The sequence below is a fragment of the Mesoplodon mirus genome (assembly GCF_964341445.2).
Source record: "Mesoplodon mirus genome assembly, chromosome: 6".
In the NCBI taxonomy this organism is placed as follows: domain Eukaryota; kingdom Metazoa; phylum Chordata; class Mammalia; order Artiodactyla; family Ziphiidae; genus Mesoplodon; species Mesoplodon mirus.
The window spans coordinates 49467745-49495543 of record NC_138982.1 but is presented as its reverse complement, the minus strand read 5'-3'; positions in this window follow the sequence as shown (position 1 = coordinate 49495543).

The following is a 27799-nucleotide window of genomic DNA, read 5'->3' as shown; positions in this document are numbered from 1 at the left end:
ACAAACTAGCAATTCCACTTTTGGGTATTTATCTGAAGAAAATGAAAACACTAATTCAAAAAGATATACACACTCCATTGTTTATTGCAGCTTTATTTGCTATAGCAAAGATACAGAAGCAACCTAAGTGCACATGACAGATGAATGGATAAAGAAGATGTGATATATATGTGCAATGGAATATTACTGAGCCATAAAAAAGAATGAAATCTTGCCATTTGTGACAACATGGGTAGACCTAGAGGGTATTATGCTAAGTGAAAGAAGTCACTTAGACAAAGACAAATACCATGTGATTTCACTTATATGTAGATCTCAAAACAAAACAAATTAAAAAACAAAACAAAACAAAAGCAGGCTTAAATGTAGAGAACAATCTGGTGGTTGCTAGAGGGGGGATGGTTGAAATGGGGAAAGGGGATTAAGAGGTACAAAATTCTAGTTATAAAATAAATAAGTCACAGGGATGTAATGTACAGCATAGGGAATATAATCAATAATGCTGTAATAACTTTGTATGGTGACAGATGGTAACTAGACTTATCATGGTGATCATTTCATAATGTATAAAAATATTTAATTACTATGTGGTACACCTGAAGCTAATATAATATTGTAAGTCAAGTGTACTTCAATAAAAAGCAAAGTTTAATGAATTATTTTCTTTCATTCAAGTTTATTCTTTTTAGCTAAGCTAAAAATATGACCTTTTCATTGCCAATATAAATGCTTATCTTTAATTCTTTTGTTCTGAAAGAGATGGTTTTGGTTTTATTATCAAAGCTTGTTTGCTTTTAAAATCTTCAGTCTTATTATTCCCTTCATTTTATGTGGCCGCTTAGAAACAACAGGTGTTTCTTTGTGGTGAGATTTAACATAATTAAAACTGAGTGAAAGGAGAGGAGGAGCCTGTTCTGGTAGGTTTGGTGTACTCAGGAGGCTCTTCCGCAAGCATTGTAATGAGCCTGTTTCTATTTGCTGAGTGAATGGATCTTATCTTTATTTAGAGACTCCACTAGATGGAAAGAGTAATATTGATAGACTTTGCTTTAAACAATATCTTAGAGCTAAAAAGACCAATTTGAGTAACTGATCTTTTCCCATTGATTTAGGATTTAAATTCATGAATACTCTACCAACATTTTTCATTGCCAGTGATTTCCTGGGGACTCGAGGTGTAAGGCTTAGTTCTGTCATTTGTTTGAGGTCTCTGTCAAGTTGTCTGGTACATGGTTAATGACTTAACAATTTAAAACTTATGGTTTAAGTACATATCTTAAAGTATGAATAATCTTCTAATTTTCTTTTGGAAAGCTCAATTCCAGAGCCTTTAGTGGCCCTCACCCAACTTAGGCTGCAGTGCAGAGGCCTTCTATTTCATCCTGCTTAAAACTACACTTGCTCCTGTCCCTCCAGGTCCTGTTTGCATGTTTGGTCACGCCTGATACATTTGAAAGTTGTTTGCTTACTTTTTTTTTTTTTGTCCCTCTCCCTCCACTAGAATGTGAACACTATGAGATCAGAGATTTTATTCACTGCTGTATCCCCATGCATAAAACAATGGTTGGTACTCAGAAATAATTTGTTGAATGAATATATGCTTTATTTTTTTAATAACAAGGTACACCTGTTTCCTGAGTTGTCTGCTTTCTTACGTTTTGAATAGATTTTTTTCTTTTTGTAATCTGGAAATCTTCCTTCATTTTAAAGGGCTTTACCATCTGCTAAGGGTTGCTAAAATTCTGATTTTCATCTGTGTAGAAAGGCCAGCGGGAAGCCCTACTGGGTGGAGTTCATTGCCAAGGGTGCTTCACTCTGGTATGGGCCTTGGTCCTCAGGTGTGTAACACCAGAAGCATGAGTTGGCTAGCATACTGGCAGCAGACTCATCTTCAGGAGCAAACATTAGGCAAACTGTGACACTGGTGAATAAAACTAGAATGCCAGTTGTTTGAGTTAAAGTGAGAAATATAGAACTAGAATTCAATAAGCCTATCATAAGCTTTCTACATGCTACCTCAGCAAACCGTTTTCCCCTCTATCACAGCATTTGTCACATGCTGTATTCTAATCATCTGTTTACTTATCTCAGACCACAGTGCAAGGTCGTTGAAGACAGAGGCCAGGTTTATCTTGTTTGCCATTGAATATCCAGGGTCTAGTACAGTGCCTAACACTCAGTGAAGTGCTGGATAAATAAATGAAGGGGTCAAGGGATTAGAAAGTGAACTGAGGCTAAAACAGGACAAACATTCCCCTGTGATCAGTATTGGTTGCTCTTCTGTGTGGTATGCTCTTTTAAAGAAAATAAGCATATATGTATGTGTGTGTATGTATGCATACACATATTAAAGTAATACATACTATGAAAAAAATTTTAAGACAAATAGTATAGATGTATATAAAATCAAAATTAAAATTCCTACCCAGCACTATTTATTTTCCCTTAGGCCCAATCCCAATTCCCAGAAGTAGTCACTCTTAATAGCAGGGTATATTGTTTTAGATACGTTTTGTGCATGTAGAAAGGCATATGTATATATGTACATATATACATATATTCATTTTTTTAATACAAAAATATTGTCAATAGAACTCTCTTACTTTCATTTAGCACTCTTGTGGCCACATATTGGGCACATATTAGAACATGTAGATTTATGTTATTCTTTCAAATAGTTACAAAGTATTTCTTTGTATTGATATGGCATTTGTTTATTAAAAATATTTACTAGGCTCTATTATGTGCCAGGAACTATAATTATTTAAACAAGTCCCTCATTGATTGATTTATATTGTTTCTACTTTCTTATTTTCCACTATTGCAATTAAATATTCACATACATATATTTCTCTGTGTATTGTATGAGTAGTTCTGTTTGGTACATTCTCTTAGGAAAACTGGGTCCGTGAATGTGCATATTTTTTTCTTTTTTTATGAGAAAACTATTGAGCTTCAAACATGAGTTATTTCTAATGGAAAGGGAAGGATGATTCAGGAGGTGGAGCCAAGAGCCTAGAAGGTGGAACCAGGGGCTGAGGAAAATAGTGGGTAATGGGACAGTGTCCAGACAGTAGAACCAGGTCTAATCAAGGGAAATTCTCTACCTCTAGAGCAAGAGTACCTGAAAACATGTGTCTGGTTGGATTTCAGAATTAGGCCTGTAACTGATGTGTGCCTTATGTTTCGACATCCCAGTATTCTATCGATCAAAGCAAGGTATGGAGCCAACCCAGATTAAGAGGGTAGAGAAATAGACTTCACCTCTCAATGAAAGGAAATGTCATAATGCAGAGGAGTGTGGACACAAAGAGCCCTGATTCATCTGAGGGCTCTTATTGTAGTCATCTCTCTTTTTTCTTTCTCTCTCACATTGATATAATGTAGAATTATTTTTAGTTTAAGTAATACATATGTATAACTAAAAATTAAATAGTAATACTAATGGTCTTGTATCAGAAAACTGTGGCCTTCTCTTTCCTCGTCCCTCTTTACAGGCACACTACCCAGAGCCAGTCACTTTAAACACTTTAAGTATTTATTCTGGTATTTCTTAAAAATGTTCTTATAGGGCTTCCCTGGTGGCGCAGTGGTTGAGAGTCTGCCTGCGAATGCAGGGGACACGGGTTCGTGCCCTGGTCCGGGAAGATCCCACATGCTGCAGAGCGGCTGGCTCCGTGAGCCATGGCCACTGAGCCTGCGCGTCCGGAGCCTGTGCTCCGCAACGGGAGAGGCCACAACAGTGAGAGGCCCATGTACCAAAAAAAAAAAAAAAAAAAAAAAAAAAACCCAAAACCCCCCCAAAAAATGTTCTTATATTGTAATCTGTTGAATTATCAATTAGGCAGTCTACTCACTTCCTGCTTGACAGTTGGGCATTTGCTCTTCCACTTCTCCTATACCACATTTTGGCATTGGTCAATAGTTAGAATTTATAGTATCAAGACTATATGAATATGGTTCACTGCTAAACTAAGCAGTGTACTCTAATTATATTCTTCTAATTCAAATTTCAGTTTTTCTTCTAGTTGAGGGATCAGCGAAGTAGGCCAAATCCAGCCTCTCACCTTTTCTTTTTTTAAATAAAATTTTATTTGGACATAGTCATGCTCATTCATTTACATATTTTCTATGGTAGCTTTTGTGCTACAACAGTAGAACTGTGTGACAGAGACTATATGGTCTGCAAAGCTTAAAATATTTACTCTCTGGCCCTCTGTAGAAACAGTTTACTGACAGTTACTCTAGTTAATTATTGTCTCACTTTTTTATGTGCTTAGTTTGCATAAAATATTTCGGTTCGAACTATTTTCTAGTTTTCCTTGAAATTTATTTGACCTATGATTTATTTATCTGAGTGTGTTGCTTAATTACCCAACATTTGGGGATTTTCTAGAAATTTTTTGGCTGTTGATTTTTTTTTGCTTCATTCCAGTATGACCAAGAGAATATAATTATATGATTTCTATTCTTAAAAATGTATTGAGATGTGCATTATGGAATGATATGTCTGCCATAGTTTGCTTTCCTCTCCTTTTTTGCCTTTATTTAGAGTAATCAAGTGTATTTTTATTATTGCATTCCTCCCCCAATTACTTCTTAGTAATAAATATTTTCCTATTTTTCTACTGAGTACTCTAACCATGGACACATTTGATATAAATTAGTATTTTTATCACTACTCTAATACTTTAACTTCATTTATTCCAGTCCTACCTTTTCTGTTATTATTTTCATGTATTTTAATTCTGCACATATTTTGGGCACCATGAGACAGTGTTACTTTGTTTTTTATAGTCAGTATGTATTTAAAATTTCCCACATATTTATCTTTTTTGTTGTTCTTTAGTTCTTCTTGAATTTCTGTGTTTCTGATGATGTAAGATTTCTTCTTCCTGGAGAAATCCACTTAGTGATTCTTTTAGTATGGGCCTTCTCCTGATAAATTCTGTCATTTATGTCTTTCTGGAAATGTCTTTATTTCACCTTCATTTTGAAGGAAATTTTTGCTGGGTGAGGAGTTCTAGGTTGGTGTATTAGTCAACTATTTTCTCATAGTTATAGAGGCCAGAAGTCCAAGATCAAGGTGCCCCCAGGTTAGTTTCTGGTGAGGAATTTCTTCCTGGCTTGCAGATTGTTGCTTTCCTTCTGTGTCTTCTTGTGGCCTTATTTATGTGTGTGTGTGTGTGTGTGTGTGTGTGTGTAGAGAGAGAGAACTCTCTGGTGTCTCTTCCTTTGCTTATTAGGACACTAGTGCTATTAGATTAGGGTCCCCCATAGGACTTCATTTGACCTTAATTACCTCCATAAAGCCCATTTCTCCAACTACATTCACACTGGGGGTTAGGACTTCAACATATGATTTGGGGGGGGGGCACTTCAGTCCATAACAGTTGGCAATTATTTACTTTCAACACTTAACAGTAGTCATTCCATTGTCTTCTGACTTCCATTATTTCTGCAGGAAAAACAATTGTTTCTCTGAAGATAATGTCTGTTTTTGTTCACTGAAATAAGAATATGATTTTCTCCTTGTTTCTTGTTTGCAGAGGTTTACTATGATGTCCCCAGGTATGCTATTCTGTGTATTTATCCTACCTGGAATCATAGTTGACATCTTTTTTCAGTTTCAGAAAATTCTTGATCAAAATCTTTTCAAACACTATTTCTTCCCCATTCTCTTTCTCTCCTCTCTGGTACACCAGTTACAGATATAGTAGATGTTTTCACTCTGTCTCATACATATCTTAAGGACTTTTCTGTATTTTCCATTATCTTTCTAGTCTGGATATTTTCACTAACTTATTTTCCCGATCACAAATCCCTCTCTTTAGCTATATCTAATCTTGTGATAAACCTGTTCAGGGCATTACTAATTTTATTTGTTTTATTATTAAGTTCTATAAATTGCATTTGATTATTTGACATAGATGTCAGTTCTCTAGTAAAATTTTCCATCTTGGCATTTTTTTCCCTAAACATATTAATCACAATTATTTTAAAGTCTGTGTCTGACTGTAATTGCTGGATAGTGCCTTGTATAACTATCTACAGTCTGTTCCCCCCACTAGATTCTAAGTGTAATGAATCTCTCTCTCTCTTTCTTTACTACAATTTTCCAGTGTCTGACATGTAGAGCTTGGTCAATAAATGTTTGTTAAATATGAAAAAAAAATGTCTGTGTCTGACAATTCTAATACCTGGATTATCTGTGGGTTTGTTTCTGTTTTAAATTTAAAAATTTTGATCCTTACTCTTGGTATTAAAAATCATAGAGTTTCTGGATGATTTCCAGAGGGGATTTTCTTCAGCTTCTGGTACATATATAGAGTAGGAGCAGATCACTTGGACTATATTAATATTACTATGTTATTGTGATGATTAAGGTTTGGATTGCAGTCTTTGTAGGTCAGGTGATTTCCATTTTATCCTTACTTCTAAGGTGGAATTTTATAGGAGTTCCAGCTGAAAATCTGGTATCTTTACCAAGGTCTTTTCTCTTAGGCAAACCATGAACTCAAGTTTTCATTTCCCCAGTCCTGTGAGACTACTTAAAACTCTTCTTAGCTTCTCAGAATCTTTGAAACTGTATTCTTTTCTGCTTTTCTGCCTCTTGACCTGTGCCATTTATGAATTGGTGAATGCCTTGGGAAGAAAAATGGCTTGAACTATTGGTCTCATGTCTCTGAGCTTCCTTTCTCTCTGAGACATCATTCCTTTAAGTTCTGACTGCCTTTGTAGTTCTGAACCCTAATTTATGTCTCCCCAGCTCCTTGAGGCTGCAAAACCCTCTGCTCATCCTTACCTTCTCTCCACGTAGTTATTTTTTTCTGCTAGGTTTGTCAACTTCATTGTCTGTGTTGCCCATGAATTCTGGCAGAAGATATGTGATTCCCAGGTCAAAGACAAGGAATGGTTTATTACTTACAGAAATAGCAATAGCTAGAGTATCATCATTTTCTTGTGCCAGTTCCCCAAGCCTCAGTTCCCACGGGGCAATATGACAAGTAGTCAGGTGACACCTGCACACACAGTGGGTTGTACTACAGTAGAGGGATCCTAAGCTTTGGGAATCCAGTCTTTTATAGTGGGTTATGAACAAATTTGTCCTTTGTCCCAAAGGGAGACATGATCTTTATGATAATGGTCAATAAACAAAGTTGCCCTTTGCTATGGAGGGAGAAAATCTCTCTGCCTTCTAAGACACCTGTCTTCTAGGTGACTTTCTTCTTAAATTTCTATATTGTCCTTTCTACTTAGCCTTAATTCAGGTATAGCAGGTTGTATTAATGATTGTACAGACTCCACTTAGGGCTGCAAGGAGGAAGTCTAGGACAATTTTATCACCCATAATAACCTTGGCTAATGAATTGAACCTGATCTGAATACAGAGCCAAGATGATATCACTTGAGCAAAAGTCAAGAATAGCTTTCTAATTGGAAGACTTCCATTATAGAAAAACTGCTTGTCAGGTGCATATAAATATTGATCCAGTTATCCCTTTGGAAGCTCCTCAGATCAACCAAGGGAAGTCTTATTTGGGCGAGATATTTTCAGTCATCTGGGGACTACATTGACCTATTAGTTATATTTCTTTAAATACTTGAAAGTCTTTTTGCACCTTTAGGTGCAAGTCCCTGTGTGAGAGGCAAGTTAATGTTTGTCTTCCACACAAGAAGTTGCAATTGGAAAACAGTCCTGGGTACACACATGGTACTCTTGGAAAAAAAGGTGTTGTTTACAATTGTTGCTTCAGGTGGCAGAGTGGAGATAAAGTTTCCCCCAGAGGGATAGCTAGGACTTTTTCATGTATAGATGAGATGCGGCTAAGGCTAGGCCAGCAATATGCTTCTGTATACCATTTCCACTTGACATGTAAGGCTCGTTTGGCCTTTTGCACCATGCTAGCCATTAGGTCTGAGTTTACCCAACCTCAGAATGAGAATACCAGGCCAGAGAGTCACAAGACCTCCATGGGTCAGAAGTTAAATTTTGACAAGGTCCTAATGGCAAGCTAATAGTTGCTTTTCAGAAGGAATATATCTGGTATCTGTGTTAGGGAAGCAAGGAGTCCAAAACCCCCAAGGCACCTGTGAGTGCAGGCTGCTTCCCTTTGCTTGGGCCCCAGTAGGCCAAATCATTAGTCACAGACCCTCGTAGCTCAGTAGGTTCATTAGGGTGGAAGAGCTCCTAACGTGGAGGGTGTGCCACAGCTTTTTTATTCCTTAGTCTCAGTTTCTAGGTTGAATGGAGAGGCAGAGTAAGGATATTTTCCTTTTTCTAGAGGCCTCAGGCCAAGTGATAAGATACAGAGGGCCAAGACAAAAATGAGACCTTAGACAAGGGCATGATACTGGAAGCTTAGGCCACTTCTGGCTTAGGTCTTAATTTAAAGGTGAAAAATAAATCATTGAGTTTACTTCAAGTCCAGGCCTTCAGGGTTGAAGAAAATATGTGCATGGGGGCCCAATGCTCCAGCTGGGAAGTAGCAAGGTGGTGTCATTTGCCTGAAGTGTCTCTTATACCTCTCTTTCCTGGTGAGGTTAGAGTGTGACTTCTTTAGAGTGTGACTTTATGTAATAATTTTTTTTAATTGTAAAAATATCTTTGATATATAAATACACATGCACACACACACACATTTCCAGCAGAGAAGGAACATTCTACAGATTGCATTTTGGAAATGCATTAGTGAGCTTCTCACTCATGCTAGACCTTCTAATTTCTTTTAAATGGTACTACAGCTATAAAAGTGATTTCATCCTTCTTCCTTTGAATTTTTCAGAAGTTTTGTATGATTTAAATGAATTTCAAAAAATATTTTTGGATTATCAACCTTTTCCCCCAGCCAAACAAGTACACAGAGCCAATTTCTGGACAAGCAATGTTATTGCTAACTATTTCCCATGTCACTCATGTCAGAGAGGATCCAGTTTCACCACCAGTCTCCTTGTCCCAGCTTCACTTATCTCCTTTTTTCTGATGTCTGGTGAATCTGTATCCTCAGTTCATGGTTCTCTCTTGAGATCCAGACCATTATATCCAACAACTTACCAGACATCTACATCAGGACAGGTATCTCTAAAGTGGCATCAACAAAATAAAAAATTCATTTCTCCACCTTATCCACCTCCAAATCTACTCCCCCTTCATTTTTCCTTCTCATAGGCATCACCCATTTCATTAGCCATATCAGAAGTTGGGTGGTAAAAGTACTTCCCATGTCCAAATTGGTCACTGATTCTTGCCAGTCCTGCCTTCTGATAATCTCTCACATCTATCTTCTCTTTGTCATTCCCATGGCCCTTCCTTAATTCACACTCCCATCTGAACTATCTAATAACTGCCATGATTGCTGGGAATTGTCCATTCCATTATCCACCCTGCAACCCAGGTGATCTTTCTAAATATAGGGTTGATCATTTTACTTCCCTACCTAAAATTCCTTGAAGATTTTATATCAGTGGAAGGATTAGACTTCAACTCCTGGCTTGGAGTTACTGGCCCTTGTTTACCTTTTTTGTTACTTATATGCTACTATGGTGCCTAGTGCTGAATATTTTCCTATTAACCCAGTATTCCTATTAACCAATATGTGTGAAATGGAGATTGACATGTGAGAATAGAACACTAATTTATATTTCCACATTTAAAATGGAGAAAAAAGAGGTAATTCATAGATCTTTTGAAATGACTCAAAAGTCTGGTAAAAGGAAACTGTGATAAAAATGACTGTATTTTTAGAACTGAATACAGGACATATATTTTGAAAAAGAATTTTTCCCTGTTTTATGTATACATTTTTATAAAAAGTATTGCTAAGATATAACATTATTGTTTGAAGCAAATATATTTTATTAAAATGGCAAGAAATTGGGATTAACCTTCTGAGGAAATTTAAGATTGATGATTATCAAACCTGAGGAAAGTTTAATGATTTAAGGTGACTGTGTTGTTGGAAGTGTAAAAAATGATTTGATAAGGATTTATAAAAAGGATATATCAAAAGAAATGTATAAAATTCAGATGTGTTCTAGGATTCCTTAAGTAGGACTTAACTAATTTAGATGTTCCTTATAGCCTAATAAAATCTGTAATTCCGAAGATCATGTGGAATTTTACATGGTTCAAAATTTTAAGATACAATACAGATTTCAATTTAAGGAATAATTTATTCTTTTAAAATGTATTTTAATGTGTGATACACTCACATATTTAAAACTAAAAATATATAAAAACTTATACTGTGAAGTCTTTCTCTACCCTGGGTTTCATCTGCTCAGTCCCCTTTTCCCAGCCTCACAGTAAGGAAACCATGAATACTAGTTTTTTATTCATCTTTCCAGAGTTCCCTTATGTGTATACCAGTAAATACAAAGATGTATTTTCATTTTTATCCACTTCTAATGCAAATGGTAGTATAATGTATACATGGTGTCCTACACCCTGTGTTGACATGTTTTCTGCACAGAAAACTCAGGAACTGATTTATAAATGCAGGATTTCATGGAAATATTAAAGATTTCTGGGATATGTGTTCTTAATATATACTTACCTGCTTAAGGATTACCTGAGGCAAATATTAAGTCTGAGGTTAATTATTAAGTCCCAGCCCCTGAGCAGGCTTCTGAGACTTCTCCCTTCCCACCAACTTGCTTACATTTCTTGAATAGAGATTAAGTCTAATGTTGAGCTACAGAAACAAAATTGAAAAGGTAAAGTTACAACTAAGAACAGCAAATGATAACATAAATTTCTGGCATTAAATATGAATGATATTTATATTCTCTGTAACACAGTGCAGCTGTGGACATAATTAAGCATGTTCACATTCTAATCACGTCAGGGTGAGTTTTACAAAAGTAGGCCATAATCACTCCCACCCCTGCCACCCACCCCTAATCTGTGCTGCTGTTGAGGACTTTCACGTGCAGGGGCCATGCTCATCCAGATGCCCCAGGTACCCTCCCAGTCATGTGCCCTGAGGCAAGGACCCAGTGTAGGTCATATGAATCAGTGCAGGTTGAAAAGAGGGCTGTGGATTTGGAGTTTAAAGTGTGGGTTCTAATCCTGGCTCTGCTTCTTACTAGATAGGTAATCTTCTCAATTCATATAGTTTTAAAAAACTTTTGTGTGACCCAATATTTCCATCTGTAAATGAGGCTGATAATTTCCATCCTACCTTCCCTGGTAGGTAGTGGGTAGTACCAAACGTGAAGTGTTAACACCAAACATGAAGTGTTAACACGCCTCATGACCAGCACAGTGCCATGTGAATGTTGTTGCCACCGTGACTTCACTGGGATTCTGAGGAGGAGCAGGTTTTCCTAGTAACACTGTAAATGCTTGTGCCCAGCAGTGGGAGAATAAGAAATTTTCAGGAAAATTAAACTGAGGGTTTGCCAATAGAGGTTTTTTTTTTTTTTTTTTTGTGGTATGCAGGCCTCTCACTGTTGTGGCCTCTCCCGTTGCGGAGCACAGGCTCCGGACACGCAGGCTCAGCGGCCATGGCTCACGGGCCCAGCCGCTCCGCGGCATGTGGGATCTTCCTGGACCGGGGCACGAACCCGTGTCCCCTGCATCGGCAGGCAGACTCTCAACCACTGCGCCACCAGGGAAGCCTGCCAATAGAGTTTTATTAGGTTTGTAATATTTGCTTTGTTGTTGTCCTTTAGCTTTTCTCTTAGACATATCCTGTTCACTCTTTAACAATATTTTGGTTGTATTTTGGTGGCAAATTTACCTCTTTTTGTGGGTTTTGACTTAGAATAGCCTTTTGGCAGTTACTCAAAAATGTTTAGGTTGTTTCCAAAGGCCACTCTCCCTTTAAGATATGATGCAAAACTCCGGGCATGCCAATGGGACCTGATATTTACTTCACTGGGATCCTCCCCTCTCTACCTGACTAAACTATCATCTAGGTCAGAGCTTCTCAAACGAGAGTCCATTACTATCACCTGGCGGGCTGTTAAAACACTGATTGACAGGCCCCATCTCACTATTTCTGTTTCACTGTCTGGGGTGGAAGTCCAAGAATTTGTTCCTAGGTGATGCTGTTGCTAATACTACTGGTTCAGGAGCCACACTTTAAGAACCACTGATCTAAAACCTAGGGCAGGGTTTCTTTAAGTAGGTTTTAAAAGGACCACCTTGTTCAGTAACACCTGGAGCTTGGTAAGAAGGCAGATCCTTCATTCCAACCACAACTCTGAGGAAGCAGATTCTCTGGGTTTTGGGGGCTCCAGATTCTACCTCATGCATTTTAATGTCTGAGAACCACTGATTTGCACATAACAGTTCTCAACCCTGGATGCACATTAGAATTATGTGGAGAGTTAAAAAGCTACCAATACCCCTCCTTCCACACCCCTAGAAACTCTGTTTCAAGTGGTTTGGGGTGGGACCCAAGCACCAGTATTTTTCAAAAAGCACCCTAGTGATTCTAATATGCAACCAGGGCTGTGGACTGATGAGAGGACAGGTTGAGCTTATTGTTCTGTGTCTTGGGGTGTTAAGAACCTGTGGGAACTGGCCTGGGTCTTCCTGGTGTTCAACGTTGTTTGGGAATGCAGCCCAAAGTGATGGTAAACTTCATTTAAGGTTAAGACTGCTAGTGAACAAGTACCATAGGAAAAGTTGAAAACAACTTTGAAGAGAATGCTTTATTTATCTGTTTGTAATTATATGTTTATAATTGATATTGCAAGCTATAAATCTAACGTTACTTTGCTAACTATGTTTTGCTTAGTCTGAGATTTAATTAAGTGTATTTGTCTTATTCTATATTAACTGGTAATGTGTCTGGTAGCTCTGTTAAGTATTTTAGGGACTCTCCTGTGAAGACACTTAAATTTATTCCGTACAGCAGGGAAGAGATAGGTGGTCAGATTTCAGTTTAAGATAACAGGGGAGATCTGTGGAGGGAGTTTTAAACAGAGACTGAATGATTAAGGATGGGAAGAGATGCTGGAGAACTGAAAGCAAATATAGGAAGTGGTCATGTTTAACCCTTTAGAGACAGGGTTCTAAGTCCATGGGAATGTAGGGAGCAATGAGGGGTCAGGGTAGCTCTGACTGAATTCACTTGAACTCTCCAGGACATTTAGAACTTGCTCTTAAAGACACTTTGTACTTCTAGCTGCTTCTTTAGCCTTGGAGACCTGGAGCACTTCCAGAGGGCCTTGGGACAGGAAGCAAACAGTGCCCAGCCGGGTACCTGGAGTTGAAGCTTCTCAGGACAGTGTCTTGTAACCAATGTGGAATCTTGTCCCTGCTGGGATTTCACTAGGGCGCTAAGTGAAGCTCTGAAGCAGCAATTGTAGACATAGGGCATTAATGAAGTTCTCTGGCCTATTTATTTTGGAGGTGGCAGTCAGACAGTTCAAGTTATCTTATCTGGGGAAGTCACACTGCAAGCTCAGTGACCTTGTCTTGCAAACATACCACCAAGTCACAGGCTGTCTGAGGCTGATGAGATTGTGGATGTGAAGGGCTCATGTAAACATGGGGTGCTCCTCAAGGATGGATGTTCCTGTCCCTAACAAATGGTATTCTGGGGCTGCATTTATGGTTGAGCAGTGTTCAGGACCATTCACAGGGGACAGCAGGCTCTGTGTCCATCACTTCCTTATAGAATCAGTGCAGCAATACATAATGTTTATTTCTCTTCAGTCTGGGGATTTTTCTCAGCATAGATTTTACACATCTGGTCCTGAGAGAATCCACACTGTTGCTACTCACCCGGCAGCCCTGACCAAAACATTTGCAGTGTTTTTGGAGTTCTAACAGACGAAATCAACTTTTTTCAATAGACATTTTTCCATCTGCTTTGCGTGTTGGCTCTAGCTGCACCCCATTCTCACTTGACAGATGCTGCTTTCTCTGCATCACTGGACTTTTCCAGGGCTCTTCTCTTTACACTGACCCTTTAAGTAGACATTTAAAGCAATTGTTCTGTTCAGTTTCATTACTCTGCTCTCACAGCTATTGTAGTAGTTCACTTGAAAGAGAGCCTGCATGCATTGAATTTTTTGTCTGCTTCCTAGTTCCTGGAGTGACACCTCCACCCCCTATCTCTGCTCCTACTACTATTTACCTGAGCTGTCTTTCTGTGGCAGGAAAGCAAATGGAGCACCCAAGGCCAGGTTTGCCAGGTAGAGTCAGTCTGTTCAGTATGATAATTTTTCGATTAGTGGTCTACTATTTTTAAATATCATTGAAAAAAAATATCATTGAGACCATTCATTTTCTCTAAAACATCTTTTGTGTTCTAACAGACATTGTCCATTTCTTAGTACTTTATAATTCTGATTGATTTTGATTACATATTTGTAGAGGTTTGGTTTTTTGTTTTTCCCTGAAGAGACATAAAAAGCCCTTAAACATTTTCTTCTTTCTTCTTCTTTTTTGTTCAGGGAGTCTCTGAGGTAGTCACACTCACACATAAATGAATGAATAACTGAGAATGATTGTCCCAGATGGGAGGCTACTAGAATTTTCTTGCTCTTCCAGCTGCCTTTACTTGGTAGTGTCCTTCCCATCTACCACTGTAGACCCCAAAGCTTCTTTTGGACTTTCCCCACCCCGTGGAAGGCCAGCTTTTGCTTCCTGATCTAACTTTAATGCAATCCAGGGCAAGGTTTGGTGGGGGGGGGGTGGGGGGGGTCAGCCTGAGAGTAGCAAGGAAAAAGGGAAGAGGAAGCACCTGGGCTTACCTGCTCCTTTGGTTCCCAGGACAGTCTTATTCTGGCCTCCTCTCCTTCCACAAAGCCCTATTCCTGGAATACCCTACTCCAGCACTTGCCATAACAAGGGACAGCTGGTGCTTTGTGGACTCCCTTTGCAATGTAGAAACTCTTACTCCATTCATGGTATCCCACGTGGCCTACTGATGACACCTAAGTAGTCTATATATCCTTGTGGGTTTAAGTCTCCATGCATGGTCCTCTGGAAGTCCAGAGACCCAGTGAAACTATATATAAGAATTTGTTTAAATGTGTATACATATATACATTCCTGTGAATATATGTTTTCCTGGGTTGAGAGTCCATAGCTTTTTATCAGATTCTCAATGAGTAATATGACCCAAAGATATTTTAAAAGGTCAAGGAATAACCAGTAATGTGGCAGTGGATGGCCTGGAGGCAGTGTTTAGTTCAACAAAAAATATTTATTGAGTACCTATAAAGTGCCAGGTACTGTTCTAGGCTCTTGATACATCAGTGAACAAAAAACTCCCCAAATCCTTACCTCACAAAATTGACATACAGCTGGGGGAGACAGACAGCAGGCAGTATACATAACACATTCTAAAATATCTTAGAGGGTGTAAAGTGCCATGGGAAAATAAAGCAGAGTAAGAGAGATCAGGGATGTGGCAGGGGGAGAAGGGTTGCTATGATGTCAGGGTAGGCCTCGTTGAGAAAGTGATATTTTAGGGAAGTCTTGAAGAGGGCAGGAATCGTGTGATTATTGAGGGAAGAGTTTGCCAGGCATAGGGAACAGTTAGTGAGTGACTCTAGGATGGGAGTAAATGTGGTGTGCTCCGAGTGGTGGAGTGGAGCAGGTGAGGGAGAGTGGCAGTGAGTCAAAGGGTAATGGGGGGGGGTGTGCGTGTATTTTTTGGATGGGTTGGGAATGCATTATTTTTTTCATTTAAGACAATGAAATGTGGTCTACTACCCTTTGATTGTTAGTTACTAAAGATGCTTTCAGCAGTGGCTAGGTTTTGAATAATAAGGGATGCCGGAATTAGGAATTCAACAACTGAGGGAGGAGTGAGTTTGAATTATTTGGGTTATAAGGATACGTCCTGTTTCCTTGATTCAAAGACCCTCACTCCCAGCCATTTAATATTTCTGAGATTAGAGTGTGTTTTATAACCAATATATACTTTTAATATGATAATATTATTAGGGTTTTTGATATATTTCAATAAACAGTGCCCCTCTTCTTTATCCCTATTCAAAACCAAGTGAAAAGTAAGACAATAGAATATGCAGATGGAGAGCAAATCTATCAGTTTTATTGGTGATAGACTGGAGGACATAGCTTACTTTTGAATATTCTAAGCAGTAACATTTTCCTAGGTTGATATCTCCCACTGAGCTGGCTAGAGAAAAAAGACTGAGATCCAGTGCCCACTGCCTGGGGCTTTGGCTTAAATTAGCTTCACTAAACTGAGACATATTGTCCAATTGCTCTGGTCCTGCAAGTGACTAACTAACTCACCCAACCTCTAGGGTGAGATGTGAGGGGGCCACGATCCAAAATTTTCCTCTCTAGCATTGTGGGTGCCAGAGTCACTCTGAGTGTCCTTAAGAAAATAGGATAGAAACTACCCCCACCCCACTTTTTTTTTTTTTTTTTTGCGGTACGCGGGCCTCTCACTGTTGTGGCCTCTCCCGTTGTGGAGCGTAGGCTCCGGACGTGCAGGCTCAGTGGCCATGGCTCACGGGCCCAGCCGCTCCGCGGCATGTGGGATCCTCCCGGACCGGGGCCCAGACCCGTGTCCCCTGCATCAGCAGGCGGACTCTCAACCACTGTGCCACCAGGGAAGCCCAGAAACTCCCTTTTGATGGGAAAATGATTCAGCGCCTCCTGGAGGCCCTAAGGTTAGCCAGTTTTTGGCAGAAGGGTTAGTTAGGGGCCCTTATTATCCAGGAAAAGAGATGTAATTCCTAACTTTTATGTTTTGAGTATCTAAAAGGGGATATTATCTAAGGAAGCTTTGGGAGAGAAGGTGGGAATAGGTGAGTATCTGATTATCCTTGCTGCCCTTTTGAAAACTAGTCTCAGTGTCAGAATATATTTATTAGGAAATCATAGGCTCCTGTGTATGTGCATGTTTGGGGAGGGGTTGGTGATTGAAGGGAGAGATAGGGAGATTTTTAATTTAAAATAAACTTCTATATGTGTGGCTTTAATTATTTTTAATTCATTTTAAAATAGGAAGTAAACACCATTACAAAAGAGAATAAAAATAAGTTCTCCCTACTTTTCTCTCAAAGTTCCCCTCTCAGAGGTAACCACCATTGCCAGGTTTTTGTGAATCCTTCAAGGGATATTTATGCATAATAAATATTTTGTTTGTTTTGCATAAATGATTAATGTTAAAGATGTTTCCAGAGAAATACATTGGTTAGTTTTAATTAACCTTAGAGGCATTTGTGATATATAACCTCAATATGTGATACCTGACTATAAAGAAAAACCCTTTTTATTAGGCATACAGTTACATACAATTGATGACTTAAAATCTGTTAAAGAGAAAAGAATCCAAGTATAATGGTTATTGAAAGGGGAATCATTTGTACCTAAGTGTTTCAAAGTGTATATTTTAGATTTGTTTTTCCTGCAGTGTCTGTGTTATATGCTTCCATGGTTGCCAGGTAATAGACATAATGGGAATAAAAATGTATAGAGAGCTGAAATGGAATTATTATAGCAGATTTCCTCCACAGAGGACATTCATTGTCACCACTGTTTCCTTTGGGCAGTTTGGAAACTTATAGGCCCTGGAAATAAAAGGTAGACATATACTTATTGGGTAGCTGGTACTTTTCTCTAAGTATGTCTTAGGAATTACATTATATTGTCTCTAAAAGCTGAATTTACAGTAAACTGTGGAGTTAACTTCTAAGTAAAAACGTTTATTGCATCTCCAAAAGTATAAATTCAGGCAGAAGTGCTGTGAGAATGAGATACATAGGACGTCACACAAAAAAATTTTTAGATTCTGTGCTTAAAAGCAAGTCGAGACAAAAGTTGCACACCTTCCTACTTTCAATATTCTGAGGTTTTAAAAAAAAAGATTTCCCAACTATAACAACTGAAAGCAGGTAAGGTGGGGAAGTAGCTTTGCGGTACGCGGGCCTCTCACTGTTGTGGCCTCTCCCGTTGCGGAGCACAGGCTCCGTATGCGCAGGCTCAGCCACTCCGCGGCATATGGGAACAGGCTCCGTATGCGCAGGCTCAGCGGCCATGGCTCACGGGCCTAGCCGCTCCGCGGCATGTGGGGTCTTCCCGGACCCGGCCACGAACCCGTGTCCCCTACATCGGCAGGCGGACTCTCAACCACTGCGCCACCAGGGAAGCCCGGGCAAGTAACTTTGAGAAATGGAAAATGCTCTGCCCTAGAAATAGTTGTGTTATTTTCCCAGCTTTGCTGCCACACGTATTACCTTAATCTTGACCAGATATTCAGCCACTCCTGGTGTGAAGTTTTCCATCTGTCAGACTGAGTAAGTAATCTCTCATGTTTCTTCCAAATCCAGCATTGTATCCTGTTAGAAAAGGACTTCACATATTCCACCCTCTCAATTCTACATTGAGATTTTTGTCTGATAATTTAAATTACTGCATCTCAAAATACTTAACAGCTGGGTAGTCCTGCTAGTAGTAGGTCTTACCTAGTTATTCCTTAGCAGCACAATTAGATAATCACAACTAGTAGCAACTGAAAGTTTTTGGTTAGCTGCTGAAATCATGGCGGCAATTTTATGAATTTCTCATGTATTATATATTTTCTTTATCTTTTTAACTTACTGCTTCCCTCACAAGCCACAGATGGAGATTAAACTGAGACTTTAGGAATTAGTTTAGGAATTTATTATTGTTGCTGAGTACCTTTTAAAAAATGATTCAAGTACATTAAAATTTTATTAAACTATAACACAATATAGAAAAAAGCACAAATCAAGAATTTAGAGCTCAATGAATTATTATTAGGTGACCATGGCCATGTAATCACTACCCAGGTCAAGAGCTAGAACACTGCCAGTGCCCCAAAGACTTTCCTCATGCCCCCTCTATACCCTTGATCTTTTTTATTTTTTACAACTTTATTGGAGTATAATTGCTTCACAATGGTGTGTTAGTTTCTGCTTTATAACAAAGTGAATCAGTTATACACATACATCTGTTCCCATATCCCTTCCCTCTTGTGTCTCCCTCCCTCCCACCCTCCCTATACCTAAACAAGACTAAACTCTCTTAGGAGGACTAAACCCATAGAGTAGTCTTGCCTGTTTCTGAAATTTATGTAAGTGAAGTCATATACTATGTATCTTGTATCTAACTTCTTTCAGTCAACATTATGAGATTGTTCATGCTGTTGCATGTATTTATAGTTCTTTCATTTTAATAGTTGGCATTCTGTTGTATGTCACAACAATTTATACATTGATTCTACTGTCAGTAGACATTAGGGTTTGTTTTATTTTGGTAATATTAAGTATAGTGCTTCTGTGAACATTTTTGGGCATGTATTTGGGGCACATGTGCAGTTTTATACTGAGCATATACCTAAGTATGAGGTTGCTGGATCATAGTATACATGTATGTTCAAATTTAGTAGAATGTCAATCAGTTTTCCAAAGTGGTTGTTTTAGTCATTTTGGGCTGCTATAACAAAGTACCATAGACTGGGTGGCTTATAAACAATAGAAATTTATTTCTCACAGTTCTGGAGGCTGGCAGTCTGAGATTAGGTTGCCAGCATGGTTAGGCTCTGGTGAGGTTCCTCTTCCGGGTTACAGACTGCCACTGTCTGCTATACCCTTATGTGGCAGAAAGAGAGCAAAGGAGCTCTATAGAGTCCCTTTTATAAAGGCACTAATCCCATCATGAGGGCTCCAGCATCATGACCTAATTACCTCCCAAAGGCCCCACCTTCTAGTACCATCTCACTGGGGGTTAGGATTCAACATATGAATTTGGGGGGGGGGACACAAATGTTCAGTCCATTGTAGCGATTTTTCTAATTTACATAATTATAGGTGGTATATGGGAATTTTCATTGCTCCAAATTCTTGATGACATTTAGGATTGATAGTCTTACATTTTAGATGTTCCCATGAATGTGTAGATCCTGTGGTTTTAATTTGCATTTCCCTGATTGCTGGCAAGGTTAATGTACTAGTCAGGGTTCTCTAGAGAAACAGAACCAGTAGGGCATACATAAGATTTATATTTATATATTTTTATTTTATAATATATTCTATTTATGAATATACACTTATTTATTTATTGTGAAGAACTGTGATTATGAAGGCTAAGATGTCCCATGATCTGCCATCTATAACATGAGACTTGGAAAAGCTGATGGCATAATTCAGTTTAACCTGAAGGCCTGAAAACCAGAGGAGTTAACGGTGTAAATCCAGTCTTAAGGCCAGAGAAGAGATGAAATGTCCCAGCTGAAGTGGTGAGGCAGGAAAACGGGGACAAATTCCTCCTTCCTCCACCACTTCTATTCAAACCGGAAAGGGATTGGATGATGCCCACCCACATTGGGGAGGGCAATCTACTGAGCCCACCAATTCAAATGCTAATATCATCCGGAAACACCCTCACAGTCATACCCAGAAATAATATTTAATCTGGTTTTAGTTTGACCAGTCAAGTTGATGCATAAAATTAAACATTACACTTAAGTTGATTTTCAGAAGTTTATGGGCCATTTATTTTGAATTAAATTTCTTTATAATCTGATGACATAAACATCAGGTTCTGTGATACTTTCATTTGATATACCAATATTGGGTCTAAATGGTATTCTGTAAATGCTTAAATTGGTATTAGCCATAATCATTCTAACATCTATGATAAATACTAAGTAAATAAGGTCATATATTTAAAAAAATTATTGGCCATTTAGATTTTCATTTTTGTGAAGAACTTGGTCAAATTTCTTCCTATTTTTCATTTTCTTTTTGTCAGTTTTATGTTTTACAGATATCCTTTCCCATAACTTGACTTTTTACTCTTGTGTGTGTTTCAATGAGTAGAAATTCTTAATTTTAATGTGGTCCAATTTTTGAAATTTTATTGTTAGTGCTTTTTGTAACCTGTTTAAGAAATCTTTCTCTACCCAAAGCTCAGGAATATACGACTAATCTATTGCTCCTAATAGTTTCATTGTTTACTTTTCATATTTAGATCTTTAAACCACCCAAAACCGAATTTTTCTGTCAAGTGTGAAGAAGGGGTCAAATTTCTTTTTTTTCTATATGGGTAGCCAGTTGACCCTGCATAATTTTTTGAAAAGTTGATCATTTTTTCCACTGCTCTAAGTATTGTACTTGATATCATTCAAGTATTCACATGTATATGGATCTGTTTTTCTATTCCGTTACTTTGGTGTGTATGTCTATGCTTATACCAGTTCTACCCTGTCCTAATCAACATAGCTTTACAATAAGCTGTGTATGTCATCTGGTAGAGTAAGGTCTCCCACATCAAGAATTTCTTGGTTATTTTGACCATTTTTATTTTCATGTGATTTTAAAGTCAACTTGTCAATTTCCATACAATAAACTGTCAGGATTTTGAATGGGATTTTACTGAACCTATGGATGAATTTTGGAAGAAATGTCATTCTAATGATATTGAATCTTCCAATTATGAACATAGTATACCAATCAATTTATTTAGAGTTTAAAAGATTTCTCCTAATAAAATTTAGATTTTGTTTACAGATATCTTTTGTTAAGTTGATTCCTAGGTATTTGATTTTTTTTAATGTAATTGCAAAGAGTGCCTTTTAAAAATTTTCACATACTACTTGTAGCTAATATATATAAAACAATTTTCATATATTTACTTTGTATCTGGCAATCTTATTTATTCTGATTCTAATAATTTATCTGTAGATTCATTTGTATTTTCTGTCTATAACTATATTGTTTGTAAATAATGATTTTTTATTTCTTCTTTTAGAATACTATGTCTCATTTCTTTTGCTTGCTTTTTTGTTCCATGTGTACTTGAAAAAATGTGTATTCTTTCAATTTTGCATTCATTATTAAAAATACTAATTAGGTCAAAAAATATATATGTAAAAGATACAGTTGACCCCTGAACAATATGGGAGTTGAGGTGCTGACCCTCTCTCTGTGCAGTTGAAAATCTGAGTATAACTTATGTTCAGCCCTCCATATACGTAGTTCCTCAGTAGCCATGATTCTTCTTTATGCGTGATACTACATCCATGGATTCTACCAACCATGGATTGTGTAGTACTGTAGAGTTTACCGTTTTTAAAAATCTACATATAAGTGGACCCACTCAGTTCAAACCTGTGTTATTCAAGGGGCAACTGCATATAATAGGTGTATATATATATATGCTAGGCTTATTTTTATATATTAATATCATATATAATCTCTAGTAATAATATTTGCATTAAGGACTACTTTATTGACTCATTTACTCATATAATAATATATAAACTTTATAAATTTTCTTTTGGCTAGTGTTTGCATGGTAGGTATATTTCCACCCCTTTACTTTCATTGTTTCTATATTCTTATGTATAAGATATGTCTTTTGTAACAAAAAATATTTGTGTTTTTCAGAAGTCTAGAGTGATATATTTTGTCTTTCAGTTGAATGATTTAGCGCATTTACATTATTATAATCACTGATATAAAAGTGTTTAAATCTACTGTCTTAATATGTATTTTCTATTTGTACCATTTATGCTAAACTCCTTTTAACTCTTTTTTGTGCTTCCTTTTGTATTATTTTTTATTACTTTATTTTTTCCTTATTATCTTAGTAGTTCTATAACTCTTTTTTTAAGCTTGATAGTTTAAATCACTTTTTAATTTGCATATAGTAAAAAATTACACTTTGGGTGTACAATTCTATGAGTTTAGACAAATATATAATCATAAAATCACAACTGTAATCAAAATAGAGAATATTTCCATCATCCAAAAAAATTCCCTCATGTAATCATTTTAAATAAACTGCTCCTCCCACCACCAACCCCAGGAAACCACTGATCTGTTTTCTATTCCTATAATTTTGCCTGTTCCAGAATGGAACCATATATTTAGTAGTTATATATTCTTTTACTCTTCTTTTACTGGTAAATATAGGTATTATAACATGAATCTTTGATTTAAATTCTAATTTAAATTTGTGCTATTACCACTTCCTGGACAATTCAAAGATCTTAGTATACTTTAACACCATTAGTCCTCCTCTCAATTTACCCATTTATTTACCCCTTTCAGTGTTATGTCTGAACCTCTGCACATCCATCTGAGATTTTTCTCTTTAAAGAATACCTTTTAACATTTCTTTTAAAAAAAAGTTTGCTGGTGATAACTCAGTTTTTGTCTGTTAATATCTATATTTCACTTTCATTCTTAAAGGATATTTTACTAGCTATAGACTTTTTGGTTGGTGTTTAATTTTCTCAATTTTCACAAAGTTTGGGACAAAGGTATTTGTTTAAGTTGTAATGGAGAGGTTAAGGAAAGATGTTTGATTTAAAAAAATTATTGATCATGATGTAGTATGTCTTACAGTATATTCTGCAGACTGCTAATTCCATGGGCTCCCCTAACAAAAAAGAGGACTTCATGACCTCAGAATTTTGTGAAAACACGCACCCTCTATCACTTTTATTGAAATTCACAGTGCATTTTTAGATCCTGAAGAGGCTGCTGTGATAAAGTCCATTAACTTTGTTAATTCAATATTACCCAAAAATATTTGATCAGGAAACCATTGTTCTGGGTGATCTCTAATAAAGATTTCAAGTACTTGGTGATATGAAGCCTGCATTTTGGGAGAGCCTCTTTAAGGGCTCCATAGGCCTGGGATACAAATAAAACATTTCTGTGTGAGATTTTGGTTTTTTAAGATTAGGATATTCTGTTCCTTGAAATACTCTTAAAATTTGTTGTTCCAATTTCTGGCTATGGGCAAAGTCTACCATGCAACTCAATTTCAGAACTGTAGTCACAACATAGTGTGACATAGTAAATAGAAGGAGTTCTGGTGCAAGTGCGTAAAGCCCCTATAAACTGAGATTTGTACTGGGTTAGAGATATCCATAATCTGTGCAGAGAGGGGCATTCTGATAACCCTTATGTTACACTTTTTGTAAAATAAGGAAACAGACAGTTATTCATTGCACTCTGAGGACTTCAGAAATTCAGGAAGGGCATGCAGGAAGCAGTAAGTCAATCTTATCTAGAGATCTGGTGAGATTTATTTATAGAGCAGTATATTGTGTCTCTTTTTTCCCCCCAAGGACCTGTGACCCTTTCATTTAAGCCTCTGTGCAGAACAGGACATTTTTTTCTATCATCTTCAAGCCCAACTGGCATTAAGATCTGATACTAGAAATTACCAATAAAAACACCCCAAAGTTGATATATCCATAGATTCCACAGAGGAAGCAGAGGCTATCACACTAGGTGTACATGGACAATGTTGTTGGTGACCTTGAGTGATTAGAGGACCAAGGGAATGGCTTCCAGCAACTCAGCCAACAAAAGAGCTGCTTCATGTGTCATCATGTGTCTGTATGGCAGCCACCAGCTTCCATGCTCTCTGCTTTCCTTGTAAATTTTCAAGGAACTCAAGAAGCAAACCCTTGTTGCAATCCCCTTCTTATCTTTGATGCTGCACACATGCAGCTCTGACACGCATTATATTATTAGTTCCTACTTTCTCAATTTTAATTAAAAAAAGAAATGAATTATTTTAATCTACCATTTTTGAGAGTCAGCGTTATTGCATGTGATTATCCACTGAAATGGGGTTGGCACAGAAAATTAATGATATTTAAAATATTATCTCTACTATTTTAGTTTGCTCTTCCAGCAAATCTTAATTTAGTGCAAAAATCTTCTCTTTACACATGATCCTAAGTAAATAGGCATTTATCCAGTGGATTGAGAATCCAAATGTTAACCTTTCAAGTGTTATTTGAACTGTCTTCTGTCATTAAAAACCTCAGAATCTTTTAGCATGTGTAACTGTACAGTATATTAAAAAAATCTTAAATACAAACTATATAGTTAAAAAATAATCCAGTAGCTCTTCTATGAGTAGAGTGACCATAAGGTCCTCTGTTTTGCCCAGGACAGTTCAGGTTTACCCTTATTGTCCTAGGTCAATCACAAATAGTAACTAACTCCTTTCACTTTCAAAAGTGTTGTGGCTTGGAGAATGAATTATATGGTCACTTATCATAAGCCAATTTAATTCAATATAGAAATTATTAGGAGATGTTTATTCATTTTGATATTTAAGGAAAATTGAAGTTTTTGATTGATCAATAAATATCCTCTGGTAAGTTAGTAGTTCTGATTGCATATCAGAATCACATTTAAATCACCCATAAAGTAATTAAATAAAAGTCTCTGGAGGTGGAGCACAGGTATTAGAATGTTTAAAATCTTCCCAGATAACTTTAACATGAGGTCAAGGTTGAGAACCACTGGATTATATAGATTGTGCATTTAAAATTGATTCCCCTTTCAGTATTATTCAAAGATGTTTTAAATAATTTTTTTAGCCAGCATGCCTAGCTAGTGTTCTAATTCATTCAGTTTGAAACTTGTTAAGTATATGCAATAAAACATATCAGTGAATGCTTTTTAAACCAACCACCATAAGCAAATGATCAGATAACTCACTGGCCAATTCAATCATGCAGATAACTCTAATAATTGGGTCAATTTTTGGTCTCTCGTTCTTTCTGCTAACTTAAAAATTAGATAAATTTTTGAGTGGTGAAAGGGTAGCTTGGAACTTAGCTTATAAATAACTGGTGCAGTTGATCTTATATATAGAGATAAAAGGCAATTCTTGAGGTGAATATTGTCTTGGGAATTACTGGAGTCATTCATAAGGAATTCAGGGGTACCTGGTGGTTTAGAAGATTACTTAGAGAAATATACAGTCATATATTCTGGAAATGCACCTGAATATTCATAATAGCATGAGAATTGTTATCTCATAGGAATGAGATCTACAAAATTACGAAGGGTTTGGGGGTTTCTGACTCTTGGGAACAGAAAAATAGCATGATGACTTTCATCCAGATATTTCCTATAAGATACCAAGTTCGGAGCTCCCCTCAGGAGAGACCCTGCAATGAGTTGGGACAGGGGTAATTCTGTGCTTCTGTTTGGTTTCCTTCCATACAAACTTGTTAAATACTTCAGAAGAAAAGTGAGAGTCTTCAGTATTAACAAAATACTTAAATACGTTTTTATTCTTTAAAAATGATTGTATTGAATTTATGATTACTTTACAACCCCTGTAAATAACTATTTTTATTCTGTGTATCTTTAACATATTACTGCTTCATCTTATTTTGGTTTAAAGATAGAAATCTTCTAACACTACCCGATTATTATACTTTGAAGGAACTGACACCTTACATGAAGTTCGCCATAAAGAAGCCACAGTCAATTTGTTGTACAGTTTTTTAGAATAGTTGATGTTCTATTATAAAATATCTTCTGAGTCTTTAAGGTGAAAATATTTAACTGTATTAAGATTACATGACTTCAAAAAGATACAGAATAAGCATTTGAAAGATCTCAAAACTCAAGATAATGTACCATATGTTAGAAAGAATTTATCTCAGTTCAAATATGCTTTAAAAAAGATAGAAATGAACTTCTTTGAAGAATTTATTTTAGCAAAAAATACTTTTGGATGATCAGTTTTACCTAAAGCATTTTTGGGAATAAGCTGACTTTAGCCTCTTTCACATGTGACCTGCTATTCATATAATCAAATACATAGGCCTAAGGATGACTTACTGGACTCTGAGATTCTGAAAATGAATGTGTGTTGAAAAATGAATATTCTAGAGCAGGGGTTCTCATAGTGTGGTCCCTGGACCAGCAGCATCAGGATTACCTTGAACTTACTACAAATGCAAATTCTTGATTCCCACCCAAGACCTACTGAATCAGATCTCTGAAATGACACCCAGCAATCTGTGTTTTATCAAGCCCTCCAGGTGATTCAGATGCACCCTAAAGTTTGAGATTTCTAGGGATTAAAGTATGAGATCAGTTAGGTAAGGATGAAATTGATTTGGCATAGCTAGATGATATGGAAACTTGACTAGTTTTACTGTGTTCCTTTAAGAATTCATTAGTGCAGTGCATTTTAAATATTGTATGTACCTGTGGTTGATTATAATTCCTTGTTGTTATAGAACAATAGGGTAATTTTTGTGAGCAAATTTATATGTAACTTGTGTGCACCTGCTTCCTCTTGCTTAATTTCTTTTTTTATTTCAATGAATAAATACAATTCACATTTTAACCACAAATATATAGCTAAGAACTGATCCTTTGAACATCTCTTTTCCTTCCACTTAAGTAATATGGATATTTATGTTTTTTTAATATAAAGATTTATTGAATAGTTCATGTTTCTTAGATGAACCTTCACAAGACTGGGCTGTAGATTTTCTGTGATTTTTTCCATCTCTAATATCAGTTTTTCTTAGATATAATAATACATAATAAATGAAAAATAGACAGTCTAGCACATAGGAAGCATATCACCAAAGAAAATAGACAAGGATTCTTGCCCTTGTAGACCTACTTTTTAGCAAGTATCATATAATGTAAATCCAATTTAAAAACAAAATTCATAGGAAATACTTGAACTGATGGCCTTTATTCTATTGATATTATGATAGTTCCTTTTAGAATGAAAAGGTTTCCATGTGTCAGCCTGGGGTTATTTTTAGAGATGACAGTATTGTCAATGCTCTGTCTTTGATTTGAGAATCTGAGTCTTTCAGCTCAGAGTTCCTATCTTTAGTCATTGGCCTCATGTATCCAGTAGATGTCTCTGGCTTCTTTGGTTAGTACTCTTAACTAGGAGCTCAGTAGTGGTCTACTCAAAAGGAATCAAATGGTTTACAATAGAATTGTCACCTGAGACCAGCCATTTTTTTTTCTTTTCTTTTTTTTTTTTTTTTTTTTTTGCGGTACGCGGGCCTCTCACTGTTGTGGC